The sequence below is a fragment of the Podarcis muralis genome, chromosome 4 (genome assembly GCF_964188315.1).
Source record: "Podarcis muralis chromosome 4, rPodMur119.hap1.1, whole genome shotgun sequence".
Classification (NCBI taxonomy): domain Eukaryota; kingdom Metazoa; phylum Chordata; class Lepidosauria; order Squamata; family Lacertidae; genus Podarcis; species Podarcis muralis.
In genome coordinates this window covers 80,168,272-80,187,179 of record NC_135658.1, presented here as the reverse complement: position 1 = coordinate 80,187,179, position 18,908 = coordinate 80,168,272, and the positions used below count along the sequence as shown (strand labels likewise).

The following is an 18,908-nucleotide window of genomic DNA, read 5'->3' as shown; positions in this document are numbered from 1 at the left end:
GATGGAGGGCACAAGGAGAAGGGGACGACAGAGGACGAGATGGTTGGACAGTGTTCTCGAAGCTACCAGCATGAGTTTGACCAAACTGTGGGAGGCAGTGGAAGACAGGAGTGCCTGGCGTGCTCTGGTCCATGGGGTCACGAAGAGTCAGAAATGACTAAATGACTAAACAACAACAAAAACTTGGATTAGTGCCATATATATATGGTACCTTCTAAACTGGGCAGGTTTTCTGAGAAAGAAGGGTGTATGTAATAGGGAAGTGGAAATAAGTTCCTATTCTCCTTAAAGAGCTCATTTACAAGCTGTCTGGCTGGTTGCAAAGTTGGGATGAAAAGCACTAATTTGTTTCCCCCCCAATGTGTGCTTTAATTTTCTGTCTGGGGAGCGGAACAGGCCCGCCACCCAAGTGCTAAATGAAGATGGCAAAGTAATAACAGTTAATAATAGTTTTTAAAGATTTGCCACCTGTTGTATCAAAACATGCTTAAGAACCAGATATGAAACATATGGTTCTTCCTTGGCTGTGAAAAATGAACAGATGCTCCAAAATGCCCAAACTTGCAAACAACTACAACAACAAAGGGGGTGGGCATATGAGAAACAGACAGAGATGATCATGTGATCAATGATCAGCTTTTGAGAATCAAGATGTAACATAAGATTACAAGCTTTTGAAGCTGAAGGACCAAGAAGCAAGAGCTGGGATGTGCTCACACGTGCATGCAGGACATGGCACTCCTGGCTTTTTTGAGATGGCATGTCAAATAACAAGCTTATGGGGGCCATCCTGCTTTTCAGTGGAAAGGCATCCATATACTACAGAGGAAACACTTTTGGCCATGTGCCCAGCAGTCCAGAGCTGGTTCACACATGTACATGACCACACAATAAAAATGATGGCTTGCTGCATGTATGAATGAATGAGTCATCACAGATGTAACACTGCAGGCAGAATTGCCACTGTTCTTCCACATCACCATGAGTGCCATGCTTCATTGAAGGCAGTGCGCACATTCAACTGGGAACTGTAGTTTATCCCTACAGGGCTACAGTGCTGGGCACCCTCAACAAACTATGGTTCTCAGGACTTTTGGGGGGAAGTCAGGTGCCTTAAATGTGGTTTAAATATATGTTGCATACACAGCCCTACTTAAAGCGAAGTGGACTTTCATCGCCCCTTCAATGATAATAAATCAGCTTGTGCACTTGTCTTCACTTTTTAAAGTTGTTTTTTTTTTACAAATTAACTTATCCCTCACTTGAAAGCACTGCAGCTGCACCTCACAAAGCTGACGTGGTGATAAATGAAAAATGGATGTGATTTATTAATGTGCAAACAGTATTTAAAAATCATTTTCAATTCTTGTCACTCTAATAATCCCTCCCACACTTCGGCTAGATACTGCAATAGCACTTCTTTCTCCTGTTTTCAAAGGGAGCTAAAGGAATAGTATTGCCCCAATTTGTGGGGCTTGTGCTGAACTCATGTTTCTGCAGAATCAAAAAGCCCAGAAGCTGTGCAACCCTGATAAGATCATCGGCAATAGTGTTTGCCAATCATCTGCTGGAGGCTGGGGAGTGGGGAGGATGCAGTCCACTCCTCCTCCCTCTCATTTCTGAACTGATTGGCACTGTTTCCAAGAGTCTGACTAAGGCTGCACGGCCCAAACTAGTGTTTGGGGCTTTCCAACCAGACAACACGCACACACAGCAGCCTGCTGGAATGAGGCCTTTGGATGCAATCTTGAGCACACTATGCTTACAACTGGGGATACGTTTGGCTCAGTATGCAGTTTAATACAAACCTCCCTAATTCTCACACTCTGAAACAATATGTTGTTACAGTGGTACCTCAGATTAAGTACTTAATTAATTCTGGAGGTCCGTTCTTAACCTGAAACTGTTCTTAACCTGAAGCACCACTTTAGCTAATGGGGCCTCCAGCTGTTGCCGCGCCACTGGAGCACAATTTCTGTTCTCATCCTGAAGCAAAGTTCTTAACCTGAGGTACTATTTCTGGGTTATTGGAGTCTGTAACCTGAAGCATCTGTAACCTGAAGCATCTGTAACCCAAGGTACCACTGTATAAAAATTCTAAGGTCCCAAATATAAAAGAAGCGTTTCATAAATTTACAAGGAAAACACATACATAAGTATATAAACCACATGTCTAAAATAGTACAGGAGAAAAATCCTGAAGTCATTTTGACTCTCCCAGTAGTGACCTCAAATATTTCTCTGCAAGGAGGAAGAAAATGGGAAAGCCTCTCCATTGTCTTTTGCTTACCTGTCTTAAGGGTGTCTTTGTGTATGAATAGGGTGCGCCTGCAACCTGGATTCAGGAATTAAAGTATTTACCATCACAAAAGAATGGTTGGGTTGTCCAGGTAATGCAGTCAGTGACCATTATCCTGGTAGACAGGATTTCTGCTGTAGACCGCCTCTTTCTGTGATGTATGTATGTATGATGTTTTAGGGGTGGCTCTGGCTACAGGGTGGGCAACTTCAAAAGTCTATATAAGGGCTTGCACATCATTGTTCGGGGTCCCTCCTGCCTCCTGTGTGTGGCAGTGAGCACCCTGTTGCAACAGTTAATACATATCAGGCTTACTAGCTGCTTTGCTTCTCAATATTCTCTGGTTGGCCTCTGTTATTTTCTCCTTCCGATAGGGAACCTCCTTAAGGACTCTATACAGGCTCTTGGATACCCCATAATGGAAAAGGAGCAGTTTTTCTTATAAGATTGTGAACTGAAAGGCAGCTATATGCTTCCAGAATCTGCACTTCTCTGAATGTTGTGATGTAGTCCTCCAGCCAAAAATATGTACAAATGTACATATTAGGAAGAGGGATTAAAAATGCATATATCCACTTTTGAAATACAAGCATGCATTATATTGAACAGAAATCTGTATTTGCATAGTAGGCAGAAAGACATGCAAGCATGTGTTTGTTAAGAGCCTTATAGAACTCCTTTCTTAGCAGCAGCTAGGACTTTATACGCAGGGGAGTAGAGATCATCAACTATACGAGGTATCAAAGAATGGCATGGTAAAAATATGGGGCTGAGGATTAATCGTTAAACTAACTCACTTTATCAGATTTAGAGAACAAAAGCAAAGTCAGGATAATTTTGGATCAAGATGGAGTAATTTTACTGATTGTAGCAGGAGATATGGGCAACTTCCAAGCATGTGCCATGAGTTTACGTTGTTATGGGAGAATAAAAATTATGCTGATGCAGGTCAGTTGTGGCTGCCTCTCACAGGAAATCTATATTATAAGCACTATGTAATTCAGAGTAGTTGTATGAGTTTGCCTCTTGATTTTTTTTAAAGTGCCTATTAGAAATAATTCACAGCAGATAATCTATGGATGAATTTCCCCAATTTATTTATTTATTTATTTTTAAAAAATAAGTTTAGGGGACTCCACATTTGATCAGAGTAGTTTGTGTTGAAGGTTGAGGAGCTTTGGCCCTTCATCCTACAGTTCGTTGTTTGTTTAAAACACATTTATTGAAAAGTTACACTTGAGCTCTGTCCACTGCCATAATACCACAGAACGATCACTCCAGTCCTCAATCCCACATCACTGTCATGTTGGCTCACCAAAAACCCTCAATAGGCAACCCGACTACCAATCTGTTTCAAAGTGAAGAACCTCAGGAGAGCCAATTGCGAACTTCCCTGCATCACCCATGTAGGTTGGCTCTCAGTGTCTTGCAGCACTGCAAGCTTGCCTTTGAAACATCTGTCCTCTCTGTTGGCTTCAGAATTTTGAATTCCTCCTTGAGGGGATGGCTCTCATTCTTCTATTTTCAAAAGACTACAGACCATTCCCTTCTGTTCTCTGACATTTATGAATAATTAAGTTCCCAGTCTCTCTCCCCCACCCCTATTTTTTTCCCTATTGCCCTTCTTCATAATAAGGTGTGCTCAGCTCCTCAGTACTAAAAAGTGGTCCCATTCATAAATCACTCATATTTGGCAAGAATAACTGCGGCTGCTATCATAGCCTTTCTCTCTGTGAGTCAGTGCTGCCATTTACTTTATTTCTGTAGCCATGTGCAGTTTCCTTTTGATCTCTACTGTCAGGTCTTTTCTTTCTTTCTTTCTTTCTTTTCTTTTTTTTTTTTTTTGCTTGGTGTTTTGGAACCATGTGAGTGTTTAGGAAAGAAATCCTTTCCTTATTATGTGTCCCTTATCTCATTATCTTGCATTTCTCTGTATTTAATTGCATAAGCCACTTGGGCTCCTTTGGGCCCAGTCTATCAGAGTGAGTCTGTCATTTTGCCCTTCTTTCGATTGATTGCTACTTCCAAGGTATACACAAGCAACAAATTTCATTACCTCGTAGGTCACAGAAAGTTGTGATACTGAGCTGAATGTTGCGCAATAGAGACAACAGCTAAATGTTGTGGCAAGAGCAACTGTCTCCCCTTGACCAGATGCTGGGAATCAGAGTTAGGGAAAGTACTGTTGCACTCAAATCCTGCTACCTTTGAAGGTGACCCGGAAACTACAACTAATCCAGAATGCGGCAGCTGGACTGGTGACTGGGAGCGGCCGCTGAGACCATATAACACCGGTCTTGAAAGACCTACACTGGCTCCCCGTACGTTTCCGAGCACAATTCAAAGTGTTGGTGCTGACCTTTAAAGCCCTAAATGGCCTCGGTCCAGTATATCTGAAGGAGCGTCTCCACCCCCATTGTTCTGCCCGGATGCTGAGGTCCAGTGCCAAGGGCCTTCTGGTGGTTCCCTCGCTGCAAGAAGCCAAGTTACAGGGAACCAGGCAGAGGGCCTTCTCGGTAGTTGCACCCGCCCTGTGGAACACCCTCCCACCAGATGTCAAAGAGAAAAATAACTACCAAACTTTTAGAAGACATCTGAAGGCAGCCCTGTTTAGGGAAGCTTTTAATAATAATAATAATAATAATAATAATAATAATAATAATAATAATTTATTATTTGTACCCCGCCCATCTGGCTGGGTTTCCCCAGCCACTCTGGGCGGCTTCCATAGAAACCAAAAATACAGTAAAATATCACAGATTAAAAACTTCCCTGAACAGGGCTGCCTTCAGATGTCTTCTGAATGTCAGAATGTTTAATAAGTTATTGTATTTTAGTGTTTTGTTAGAAGCCGCCCAGAGATGATGATGATGATGATGATGATGATGATGATGATTATTCTCCTCACCGCCCATGGGCAGATCATCCCACCCCCAGGGGCACGGCATGTGTGCCGCTCTGGGTGCCGGAGCACCTAGCTACGCCACTGCTTATTTATTGGTGTGGCAACCTCTGCTTGCTTACACATTTATGTAAGTTGTATCTACAGGCTAATTTAATGACTTTGCAGGACAAACCTTGGCATGCTACAGAACACATCTGATCTGAAAGCCCAACTGCCTTTATTTTTTGGGGTGGTGGTGACACTCTTCTTTTCCTACAAACAATAGACCTACTTACCTGGCCTGTGAGTGTGTGATTCATTTCATAATCTTTTGTAGCAAAGAAGCCTTCTTTCCACAGCAGTTCCACCACTTCACATGACCAGGTAGCAATAGGACACTCATCAGCCTGCAAGGGAAGCATATGAAAATTAGATAATTGCATTTTATCTGCTTTTTTTAACAAAGATCATAGTTTATGATCCAACAACTGCATTTAGTGCCTTCCATAACAGCCCCTTTGTGGGCTTAAACTCTGTCATAAGCCTGTTCAATAAACTGCCAATAATACTTTTAATTTATGCTGCATTCTCACACCAGTTTATTTCATTTCCCTGATGTTTCCCTAACATTTTGCTTCCAGAAAAAAATCCATTTGCAAATAACACAGAAATGAGCACTAAAGCTGCAGTATATTCTACCATGGAAGTGGCTTTTAAGTCTTGGGAAAGCTCAACTACGTATAATGCAGAAAGTAACAGTTGGGGAAATGTTGAGAAAATGGAATAAACTGCCGTGTGAATGCAGAACCAATTTTTCAGGACACCACTTAGTAGCTGTGGTTGGCAAATATGACCGTTATGTCCATGCTTCCAAGGAGTAGTGCATCATCTGAAATAACCTTTGCATTTCCAGTATTCTATAGTGTAGGGGTCTGTTGGACTGCTGCACTCTAAGTGACATCTCAGTTGTGCCAACACGGAAGCTAAGGGCAGCACCACCCAAATAAAATGCCACTAGGAAGTACTGCTTCTTCCTCTTACGCTGATTCAAAGTGTGACCAGGAGAGTCAATCAGGGATGGTGAGGAAGCACGAGTGGATGCCTTAGAGTGCCCAGATATGGGTTGAAAATATGGGAGGTGAGGTACCAGGAGACCTCAAGGCATGGTAGGCCCAAAGGCAAGGAGAAAGCCAGGAAATTAGCCTGGAATGAAATGCAAAATCCCTGTTGAAAACATGCCTGTTACTTTATACTGTAACAGGTATAAAGTAATTGATGCCATTGACCAACTGATGCTGATTTACCCAAGTTCCTCAGACTTAAAAATGGGTCAGGAGAAGCCTTAGAGGCAGCTTGGGAACTGACATCAATGGGGCGCAAGATTGGACCATCTCCTTTTAGGGAGGAAGAACAGGTACCTTTTGTTCTGACGCTCCTAACTCCACTCAATGACCCTAGTGTTGAGGTTGATTGTTTTCTTGTTTTCTCCAAGTTATAGGTCCTTCTAGTCATATGATTTGGAAATGGAAATGATATGAAAACCCCATAATATATTGACCATTGTGGCTGTTGTAAATTGAAAAGGCTGCTAAGATGCTGTATAATGGCTGGTGATAGGCCAGCACTGTGGTTGAAATGGGGTCTCTGGCTCTGCTCTGGTGCCAGGATGTGGGGTTGTACCCTATTGTGGGAACTGGGAACCATAAACCTAAGCCTATCAGAGTGTTGGTGCAACATGAGACCTCATCTAAACAGTGAAGTATTGTAAGATATCACATTGATAATTGTACTGTTACAAGTTATTTATTCCAGGAAAATACAGAAGATGTAATTTACTAGCTGGTAACCATGATGCAAGGGATGCGGGTGGCGCTGTGAGTTAAACCACAGAGCCTAGGACTTGACGATCAGAAGGTCGGTGGTTCGAATCCCCGTGACGGGGTGAGCTCCCGTTGCTCAGTCCCTTCTCCTGCCAACCTAGCAGTTTGAAAGCATGTCAAAGTGCAAGTAGATAAATAGGTACCGCTCCAGCGGGAAGGTAAACGCCGTTTCCGTGCGCTGCTCTGGTTTACCAGAAGCAACTTAGTCATGCTGGCCACATGACCTGGAAGCTGTCTGTGGACAAACTCCCTCGGCCAATAAAGCGAGATGAGCGCCGCAACCCCAGAGTCGGTCACGAATGGACCTAATGGTCAGGGGTCCCTTTACCTTTACCTTAACCATTATGCAAATGTAGATTATCCACCTTCCCCGATGTGTATGTCTCATGCATTTACAAACATACTGGGAGAACCTAGAACTGAATTCTGCATGCTTAATTCATGCAACCTTTACCCTGCAGAGTGCTACAGTTCTGCCTAGGAACTCATTATGCCACATCAAGAGAAGGATATTAGCAAAGTATACACATACTCACTCTACCTATCTCTTATAACAACCTTTATGCCCCAATTTTCAGCTCCTTTAAATCAGCATTATAATTACACTAATAAGAACAATGTCTAATAACACCTCTTCAGGTATTGGGCTGACATAATTTTACAGGGTCATATGATGCCATGAGTTCATTAAAATATTTTTATTACAAGATTCACTAATGCAATTCATAAATGGATATTTTTTTTAAAAAAAAAACAGTACAAATTAAAGTGCATGTGCCTAGTTAATACATTTATTCTGAGCACCGTCTTCGCTTGGCTAATAATCTGGCTAAGAATCTGTCACCATATTTCTGTACTTATTATGACTCTTTAGTTGCTGTTGATGAAGCTGGATGGAATACAATTAAACCATGAAACAAATAACTATCTATTAAGCCAAGGAAAGGCCCACTTTTTAAAATGGCATATTACATGCAATGCAATAATGGGACTTCCCCAATGTATAAGGGGCCTATTTGCAGCTAAGATGAATGGAGGCACCGAGAAGACCTTATGCACCCTGACCTTTCTAGAGATAGTTGAATAAATTGTGGGACTTACCATGCAATCCTGTATGTCTTTACCCAGAAGCAAGTGCCACTGAGTTCAGTTCTCCCAGGCAAGTGGATATAGGATTGCAGCCATAGAGAGTGGTATCCACCTAAACAGTTCTGCTACTGCAAGCAGTCTCAGCTGTGCAATGGAACTTCCTTGCCCTCTCCTTGTGTGACCCCTAAATCTGCTCCAGGGGTTCCCCCAACCCTCCAGAGTAAACTTACAGAGGGCACCGGGGAGGGGGCACACAGGGAGAAGAAATGGTTGCGACATACCATTGTGCAGTTAAAATTTCTTGCACTAGCCAAGCTGTTTAGTTGGATACCGTGCAGTGTCCCTGAAATATATTAATATATTGAAACTTTATAAGTAAAAGAAAGTCTTCTGAATTGGTAAATCTATGTTCACCAGTCCAGAGTGCTTGGTGCTCACATAGCTGACGAGTCTTCTGCTATTCTGCACAATTCTCTCCACACAGAAAACAAGTATTTCAGAGCCTGAACCATTCTCTTGGACTTCTGGGGTTGTTGTTGTTGTTGTTGTTGTTTTAATGAGGGGCATTCAGTTATGTGAATCCTCTGCCTACTGTCTGAACTTGTACAGCCCAGACACAGACTGACCATGCCAGTGAGAACTACGGAAACTATATTATAACTGCCTTCTAAAAATCAGAATATCCCTTTTTATAATAAATTGGCGACTTTTTTGCAGAACGAAATAGGCACCTTCAACTTGTAATCTTATGTAGATGCGATTTCTATCTATTCTGTGCGTGTCCTGGAAATGGTTGATTTATAGAAATGAAACAGTCGAAATGCTTCGAGAGGTCCCTGATGGCTTTTTCAAGTTGGCAAAACTTGAGACGTACCTTGGACACTTGGTAAAATGCCAGTTGGCGTGAATAATAGACATATCTCTGTCACAGCAACTTGTACAGGAAGTTGCTGCAACTAGCCTGGTGAGGCAGCTGGGGTGAACTCCAACTGCAGCAAGAATAGGAAGTAAGTGTCTGATCATGTAATGTTCTGTGCATGTCTTTGTTTCCACTGTGTCACATTCCTTATTATATTACACTCCATACAGTGCCCTCCCTTTTTTACATGCATTGTCCATTATTATATTAGAGCTGTCATTATGATGGACAGAGGAGTGTGGCGGGAGGGCCTCTGTATTGTAGGGAGCTCTTGAGGAGTGCAGTGTTCTGCTGAAAGAAACATTGGCACACCCCGCTGCAAGATCCCTGTGAGTGTTGGGCCACCCAACAACAGGAATGGAGAATAGGTTAGTCTCATTGCATTCCTTATCCCCCTCCCCCATAGTAATAAATGATAGCTATTCATTTATATGGGAGAAAGCAAAGGAGCAGCATAAAGAAATACCCATTTTATTTATTTTATTTAAACCTTGCAATATCATCTTAAGACTTGGAAAGCTTGAAACTGCAATTGACCTGGGCATTGCCTTGGGGTCACTGGTGTAAACTGCAATGCAGAATGCATTCCCCCCCATTATTATTATTTTTTAAATCCCATATCCCAATAGACACAGACATAGACATAAGCAGCAGCTGGACAGCAAACAGTCATGTTGAAAAGAATGAGTATTTAAATATTCAGCTCCCATTTTTGAAAATTGCATTGCAATTTTGAAAGCACATTTTCACTTAGGAAAATTAGGCCTTAGAGTCCTGCTGCAGATGACTGACAGAGCCAGCTCCCTGTCAATCTCCTAGAGCTCTGAATGCTGATTAATTCCCCATTTAAACTGCATGACTACATTTCACATTGTATGCTCGCATCATGAGGAACAGTAATGTCTCTGCTGGATTTACTGAGATGCTAAAAGAATGAAAAGGAAAAATAGCGGCAAACCCTTTTGCAGAGACTTTTCGGTTGCAGAAGGGTTTGGCTCTGCATCTGATGACTGGGCTGGAGTCTAAACCTGAGATTTCTGAGCTGTATAGGAACGTAGAAGCTCTTGATCTGACCTCTCAACCTGTCTTCTATCTAGGTATTGGCTGTCTCACCAAAGAAGTGCCTGTTTTACATGCCATTAGCACTGTACACATAGAAGAGCCTATGAAATCGCAAACATGTGGAAAGTAAACTGAAACAGTTAAAAGATGCTTACTTCATCTATTATTTAATTTATATCCCACCCTTCCTTCCAAAGGAGCCCAGGGTAGCAAACAAGTGATAAAGCAATAAACACGACTTTAAAAAAGAAATCCAGTGCAGATGCAGACTGGGAAAGATTTCAGCTTAAAAGGTTTGTTGAAAGAGGAATATAATCAACAGGCACAGGAAAGACATATGGGATGCTTACACACGGTACAGATAATTTTTATACTGTCGGGGTCTTGTTGGTGTTAACAAGGTTTTAAATTATTTCACATGGCTACAACATTTGTTGTGAATAAGCAGATACTTGGATTCAATTTACCTAGTGGAAGCTATTCTGCCATGACCTGCAGAAATGAAATGGATGACACAATCTCTTTTATTAGTACAAGGAGGTACCATTTAGAGAGTGGGGTTGCAGCCTCCATCCTGGTGTTCCAAACCATAGGTTCAGACCATTCCTCTAGAACAAGGGCAGCCAATGAGGTGCTTTCACTACTTTGGGCCCGTGGGCCAAAAAATTGTATATAAATTAACTGTTCCATACTTCCAGGTGTTGTTGGGCCACAGTTATAACCACAAGAGCCAACTCCTGGGGACCAAGGTCCCTTTGGACCTCCCCAGTAGAATATTTGAGGGGGCCGGGGCCCAAAGTTGATGGCACTTGCCATTAAAATGGTAGGTGGGTGGGTCACGTCTTGTGATCAAGTATGGCTTACCTGCCACCACCACGCCCAATATTTTATTCAGGTTGGCACCCCTGCCACTATATTTTATTCAGGTTGGCACCCCTGCCACTATATTTTATTCAGGTTGGCACCCCTGCCACTATATTTTATTCAGGTTGGCACCCCTGCCACTATCCCTGACTATTGGCCATGCTCATACTAGTAAGTAGAGCATGAGACTTTTAATCTCAGGGCTGTAGGTTTGAGTCCCACGTTGGCCAAAAGACTCCTGCATTCCAGGGGGTTTGAATTGGTGAGCCTTGTGGTCCCTTCAATCTCTTATGATTTTGTGTTTTAATGATTCAGTGAAATTGGTTTATGTACTAAGGATGCATGAACTCCTAAATCCCTTGTGACGTCGCTGTTTGAGTTGTGATCACTACTAGAGTATTAAAGAAATAAGGGATAAAATCGTTTTTTGAAACATAAGATACTTTTTGCAATTTAATCTTGAATTCTTCCAAGAGTAGGGATGGAGGAAATTTTCAATTTGGTACAGATTTCAGGCAGAATCTATCAGATTTGCACTTTCCAAAATCATATGCAGACCAAGGCACAACTGGCTTTTGAAATTCACACTCATCCAAATTTTGTGGTGCATTTCTCTAACTAATCAATGCTTACAAAAATGCATATTTTAGGTGAAAGTGTGCATTAAGATAACATGCACAAATACAGTATTTATCGAGGGGATTGTTTGCAAAAATGTGTACAAAATTGTATGTAAACATGTGTTTATTATGAGAAATTTGCACTACAATGCTGCTGAATTTTCGTAAGGATTTTTCTTTAAAAGAAACACAATGAATTGATGCAAAATGTGATTAATTGAATTTAAGACTGGAAAAACAAGAAACTAAGAGAATTGAAATAGACAAGTCCTCCCATCCCTGTCTAGGAGCATGACTTTCAAGTTACCATTGGATAGAGCAGCTTTCTCAAACTTGAATTCCCAGATGTTGGACTACCAATCCCATCATCCCTGACTGCTGCCCCTGCTGACTATGGATGATGGGACTTGCAGTCCAGGAACATCTGGGAACCCAAGATTGAAAAAGGCTGAGGTAGAGAGAGGTGGCTGCTTTGGGCAACTGATCTGGGTGTCACAAAAGAACAGCAAATTGTGAGTTAATTCATGTATTATTAATTTTCTCCACGTAAAGGAACTTGTGGGATTTTCTGCCTCCATCTCTGAAGGATTAAAATTTAAGAGGGCACCCAAGTACTTTGTGGCTACTCAGGGTGATTCAACAACAGTATTTGGTAATGCCTCATGTAGAGTTGAAGTAGCATCCCTGCCTTGCTCCATGTAGTAATTGCTGCAATGTTCATAATGCAGAATCCGTGTGTGCTAAGTCTTACCTGTCTTTCCCCACCCTTTCCATTGTGTCGCATTTTTATTTATCTTTTGCCAGGCTAAGTAAAAAGAGGGGGTGGAGTGGAAGGGCCTTTCCAATGCAAAATAAGGACCCGTTGCATTAGGAGAATAAACTGGGCGCATAATGACAAACACGTTTTGTTTTAATCCTTTCATCTCCTTCTTTAGCTCCTTTTTGTTTCAGCTGCCATAAACACTTGCTGTGAAGCCAATGTTCTGTTCTGAAAAGATCCCCGCTCCCCCACCCCCCGTTTTATTTTATTTTTTATTTTTTTGGTATTCCTCTCATTTCTGTTGAAACATGACACTCAAATTGGAGATAGGAGCAGAGATCAGCAAACCCTGTCAGCTCTTGTCAACCTAGGTGTAACAGTGTGATCTTCTTAAATTGCTGCTAATCTGCCAAAAATCTCTTTTATCTGCAGTCTCCATCATGCTGTTTGCTCACATTTGGTTAACACTTTAAATTTCCCTTTTGGAGGTGTCACTGTTAGCCATTTAGTAACTAAGAAGAACTGTGAGAGCAGCTTAAAGCGCATGGATTTGGGAAGCTAGAAAAGCTGATTAGCTATTCAGGGAGAATAATCTTATTGAAAGTAGTAAGAGCTGTATAAAGAATGCTTTTCCCTTTCCCCATAACAATCTTCTAATTATGTTGTCAAGCTTGCTGTCGTGTTCTCCCCCTGTGCCATTAAGGAAACCATTTTCTATGTTAAAAAAGAGATTTCCAGATCGTGATGATGTTTTGCTGATATTTTTTTTTATTGTTTAAAGAATCTGTGTGTATTAAACCAAACATTAAAAAATGATTCATCTGCAGCATAATTATCTGAGATGAGGAGCTCAAGGTAAGGGTGCTGGGGAGAGAGGCAGGGAGGGGGGTGTGTGTGTGATGGGTGGGATTAGTATTTCACATAAGTGTAAAGGGTTTTCACCTTAATGGCTGGGTTCTGAATCTAGCAGGCACCTTTGCAGCTGAAAAGCAGTCATAAATCAATAGCAGAGCCTGGGGTCAGTAGCAAGGCCAACAGATCACCCTCTGAGGCCCTTCTTTGTGTGGACCTCACTTCTACGAGAGGACCTCTCTTCTACGAGAGGTCCAGAGGGTCACACACATGAACGGGCCTTTTCTGCAGTGGCTCCCCATTTGTGGAATGGGGATTCAGAGGTTGAGTGGCCATATCTCATGGAGGCTTTAGCTGAATTTCCTACATTTCAGGAGTTGCACTAGAAACATGACCCTAGGGGTCCCTTCCAGCTCCATGATTCTGTTTTTCTGCTTCAACAATATTTCACTATGTTACTATCATTTTATGTAATTGTATTTTGTATAAGTTATAAAAATTATGTATATGTAAGACATGTTCTATTTACAAACAAAACATTTAAATAGCTGCCTTTCTACCGGTAGGATGGGGGGGCATGGGCGTATCCAGGATTTTTGTTAGGGGGACAGGCTTTTGTTATGGGAGCCAGAACCTCAGATTTGTATTGATTTTTTCTTATTTGTCCCCAGTCCCCACTTGGCTTCGTCCATGGGTGTGCACAGGAAGGAAACAAGGTCAGAAGGGGGCCATGGTCAGAAAAGGGTTGGGAAACACTGATCTAGAAGGTACCACTGGGCTAGCTCTGCTCTAGGATGTGCAAGAAACAGACACACACACACACACACACACACCAAAAAATAAAAGCAGGTAGATGAAATGACAAAGTTGCAGAAGCAGGGTCTCATTGCCATCTGTTATGCAAACAAGCAGCAATCCTGGACACAATGAAGTGTCCCAAACACTGCAGTCTCTGAGTGAAAGAGATGGGCTGGCTACTATACAGAGATGCATATTTCTCCTTTATAAGCAAGGAACAGGTGCCTTTAAAGTGTGTTCAGCACAGAGATTGAGCTAAACTAGAATGTAGTTAACAATATGGTTGCATTCTTCTTCCACACTCTAAAATCGCATGCCCTGCAAGAACCACTTAATTACTGGCCAGTACAGAAACAGCAGCAAGGTAGAAGGTGATGGATGCTCCAAATAAAATAGAATATTGTGGAAAATGCAGAATGCTTCGGTGCTTAAACCACAAACTTGGCAATAATTAAAAATGAAAAGAAATTATTTACATAGGCATGTCCGGTCATAAAGGCAAACAGAAAGCAATAGTCAGGAATGCCAAAATCCCAGGGTTACTTGCTATGGCTATGTAGATGCCTGGGAGTAAACCCACGGCCTACACTAATTCAGAAAGTGCACCAAGGCAATTTAGCAGCTTATTGACCCAGAGCTCTTCCAGAGAACCTTTTTACCAAACAGTCAACCTGATTTGCTTGCCCATTGTTTATATGCAGGTTAGACAATATTCAGTCTTTATTGCGCATTCATTCTGATCTGTGTGCAGGGTGGTTTCACAATAATGAGCATTCATTCTGATCGGCTTGTGTGCTGTTTATGCACCTTTCCACTAAACATTTATTTGCAAATGTCCCTTTGGACATTTGTTGCACTCAGACAATTCTTTTCCCACAAAATACTGGTGGTCTGCTGGAACCCCAAATCATAACACTTGCAATGTCAGGGAAGAAAATCCCAGTGCAAGCAACCAACATATCAAGTCATCAGAGTATTTATTATTATCACAATTTCCCTAGTGCTCATTCATCAGAATGAATGAAAATGGGTGTGTTTTCCCCACCACCACACTTTATAACACATGGGAGAGTTTAGGAGCCTAAGTTGGTTGTCAGCATTCAAGGACACTCTGTGGCATAAACACTGCAATCATGGAAAGGTGACAAAACAGTGACAGGCGTTAAACATGAAAATGGGGACATGATATCCCCCCAATGATTGGTTCTTATACTGCTCAGCATATGATAAGCCACGAAAGGGAGATGATGGCAAACATTTAATTTGCCTCAGAAAGCAAAGCACCTTGGGCCTATCCTGTAAGTGGAAGACACTTATCAATTTCCAGAATAGATATTTGGATTATCGCAAAAGATCTCAGTTTCTTCACACCTCTATAAACTTTATTAAAATAAGAATTAGTGACTACCCTTTTCCTCCAGATCCTATATAAAGGCAAATTAATTGTGCTATCTATTATCACTGAGGATATTGCATTTCTCCCTTTTTATTTATAATTTTACTTTTTTTTTTAACAAAGCAATACTGTCAACAGCAGAGGCAGCAAGCAAGTTATTAACATATCATTAAGTAAGCTACCTGATGTAGTTTTGAACAATGGTGGGGTATAATTTTATTATTATACTTTTATTTTATTAATTTATGAATCATCTTATACATCTCAAGATGATGTCGAAAAATACCACAAAAATTGCTACTGGTAGTTTTAAAAAAAAAGACAAAAATGACTAAAGATAAGTGTTTATTGTGTATTGTTTTAAAGTATAAGAAACGAACCTTTTCATACAACTGGAAAAGCTTATCGAAACAAAAATGTATTCAGTTTTTCCTGAAAAGTGAAAATGGTGGACACTCCTGTATGTCTTAGCTTGGATGCTGTTCTACAAAACAGGAACAGGCATACTAACACCTTTCCTCCAGTTTACTGGGGAGCAGGCTTCAGGTATTTTTAGGAATTAAAAGAGAAACTTTCCTGCAAAATGCAGTAGCCTCCTGGGAATAAAAGGGATAGTAATGCTGCTACTACTAACCTACTATTACTCTCTTGTACATACAACATAAAATCAGTCCAAAAACCCATTTTTACCTCTGTGCATTTCTAAAGCACTTAGAGGTTGACTATGATTTCTCTCATATAAGGTAAGGAAAATTGTCTTCATATAATCTGGTTAGATTCTTTTCTGTCATACGGCTGTGATGTTAATTATTGTTGTTATTGTTATTTTCATTAGAGCTATCCCTAGTTCTTCCCCCTCCTGCCTCCTTTTTTAAAAGTCTGTAGGTAGGTGTTATTTGGAATACTGGGACCCTCTCCTGTTCTAGTAATACAAAGTCTAGTGGTCATTAATACATGTTGAACCCAGTTGCAATCCTTGGGCTGATCCACACCAGACTTTTTAAGCTCATGGCTCTCCTCCCCTCCCCAAATAGTCCTGAGAGATGTAGTTTGTTAAGAGGGCTCAGAATCATAGCCCTGTGAGGGGTAAAGTACAGTCCCCAGGATGCTTTGGGGGACGTCATGTGGTTTCAATGTGTTTTTAAAACAGGCGGCAACCATTTCACGCAGGTTGCTGGCTCCCGTGCTCATAAGCAGAGTGTGTATAAATGGGCCTTGGCCCGTTCCATCCCACCCTGGCCCCATTCTGCCTTCTTCTGAGTCCAAAAGTACCCACGCATTAGCAATCATGCATCATTTGAATGTGTCAAATATGGTCACTGCCTTTATATGGTGTCAATGTAATACCAGAACTGTGATAAAACAGCTATACCCTTTTAAAGATACAGTCATTCCTCCGCTTACGTATCCCTCCGGTTACATAAACTTCAGGATACGTAAGCAGCAAACCGGTATATTTCTGGGGTTTTGCCGCATGCGCAGAAGCGCTCTACCATCCTGCGCGCATGCGCAGAAGTGGTCCCTTCGGTTGTGGAAACCTTGGGATCCGATTGGAGCTCCAGAACGGATCCTGTCCGCAACCAGAATTACCGCTGTATTGCTACTATCTTTGATTCTCTGCATCACCTCTTTCCAGGAAGCCCAAGTCCTCTGCAGCCCTCATATCTACAATTTTCTGCCCTCCTCCCCCAATATTTTCTGGGTGCCATGTGCTCTTGAGGTTATTTTAAATTATGTTGTCCTCATTGTAATCATCTCCAGAAGGAGAAGAAGACCCCTAGAGTAAATTTCCATTTGTTTCTCTTTAATGGCATGCAGCTAAATTCTCACCACATTCTCTGATTTATTGACTGAAGTTGTTTATACCCTACTTTTCAAAATAATTGTTGAGTGGTTTATATTAAAAGAAACATATTCTAATAATAAAATACAATATTGGAAAAAAATCAAATAAAGCATAACTGGTTTCTGTCACATTAATGCAGATTTTAGAGATTATTGCCTTTTGATTTTTTTCCTTTACAGACATGCAGAGAGACACTAGTTAATCATAGTGACTGCATATTTTTCTCTCTTTCACTGGAAAGGTAGATCCAGGTGAAAAACAAGTCTCTCTTTGATTTTAGGTATATCATGCTGGAGTACATGGGTTCAACCGAGAATTGTAGCTAGAATCTACTTCTCTTTATTACCTTCCTGGCTCCCAACTCACTGAGCTGCAAACAAAACTCCCACAAACAAGTCAATCCATGGACACTGTAGCTTTCATTTGTGTTTTGCCACCACTTACTTCACAAAATTCTCTGACATTTTATCCTATATGCTCTGTCATTTTAACCTGTAACCTATAAACCTTTCAGGATTTACCTCACTCTGTACTTTTACCTTTGTGCTATGCTCTTGAAAACAGGGCTGCAAATGGCAGGCGCTTTCTGAGTTCTAAGACAGAGCAGTAACGTTCAGTCTGGCAATTTTCCTTTTATGAAAGAACCCACAGAATGATCTATCTAGCTTTGCCTTCAGATGCTGGATTCTAGAATGAAGCCCAGTTTCAAAAAGCAAAGGAATCTGCTGTTTTTCTTTCAAGTTAAAAAGTGGCTTCAGAAATTGTTCCATAATTATCAGTGGTGTATCATGTGTTGTTTGTGCCCAGGGTAGGCAAGATGCAGGAGGGAGCCTGGTTGGCCGATGCAGCCCTTGGTGGGCAAATCCCCTTGAAGCTCCACTGGGGTCGCCCCTTACCCACTTCCCTCTGTCCGTTCCCACTCACCGTGGGCCTAGGCTGCTCTGCCATCTTTGTCAGGTCAGGATGGGGATGCCCATGGAAGCTGGCGTCTGCCTGGGGGCACCTGGTTGCGCCCCCATCATAATTTTGTGCCTGGGATCTCCCTGGCCCCCTCACACTACACCACAGATAATTATTCATGAGGAGGGATGGAGGAGAAATTTGATTCCTTTCACATTTTAAGGTGAACTTATGTAATTCACAATGTCCACAACAATACATGAACTGAAACGTAGCCATCCTTTGAAATTTTCACTTTTCTGAATTTTGCTGTGCAGTTCTTCAGCAGTGCCCAATGAGAGGGAGAAATTCAGACCAGTATTTAGGGTTGCATCCACCTTTTCTCTGGCCATGAAAACATCCCCTGTGAATATGTAAATACACATGCATGCACACACACACACACACACATATGTGGCAACGTAAAGGTGTGAAGAAATCATTACAGACAGAGCTTTCAGATGAGCTCAAACAAACAAAACAATCAATGAAGCCCTCACACACTCAGCCGTAAGTCCTAAATGGCCAGTTCATACATGCAATGGCCTCTATGTGGCTATTGGTAGTTCTGGCCCAATACTGTCTTACTGGCAGCTGCTTTCCAGATCTTTATCATTACTTGTTACCTCATCCTTTCAACTGGAAGCGCTACTGACTGAACCTGTGGCCTTCTACCACTGTAGCTCTACCACTGAGCTAT

The 18,908-nt window shown here is 41.6% G+C and overlaps 1 long non-coding RNA gene across 1 annotated transcript in view; it reads right to left on the bottom strand.

Moving 5' to 3' along the window:
• Positions 1-18,908, bottom strand: part of LOC114596463 (uncharacterized) — a 333,985-nt gene that overhangs the window by 32,515 nt on the left and 282,562 nt on the right. Inside the window, exon 4 of the long non-coding RNA XR_003706534.2 lies at positions 5,480-5,590. This is a non-coding gene — a long non-coding RNA (uncharacterized LOC114596463). The remainder of the gene's footprint in view (positions 1-5,479; positions 5,591-18,908) is intronic.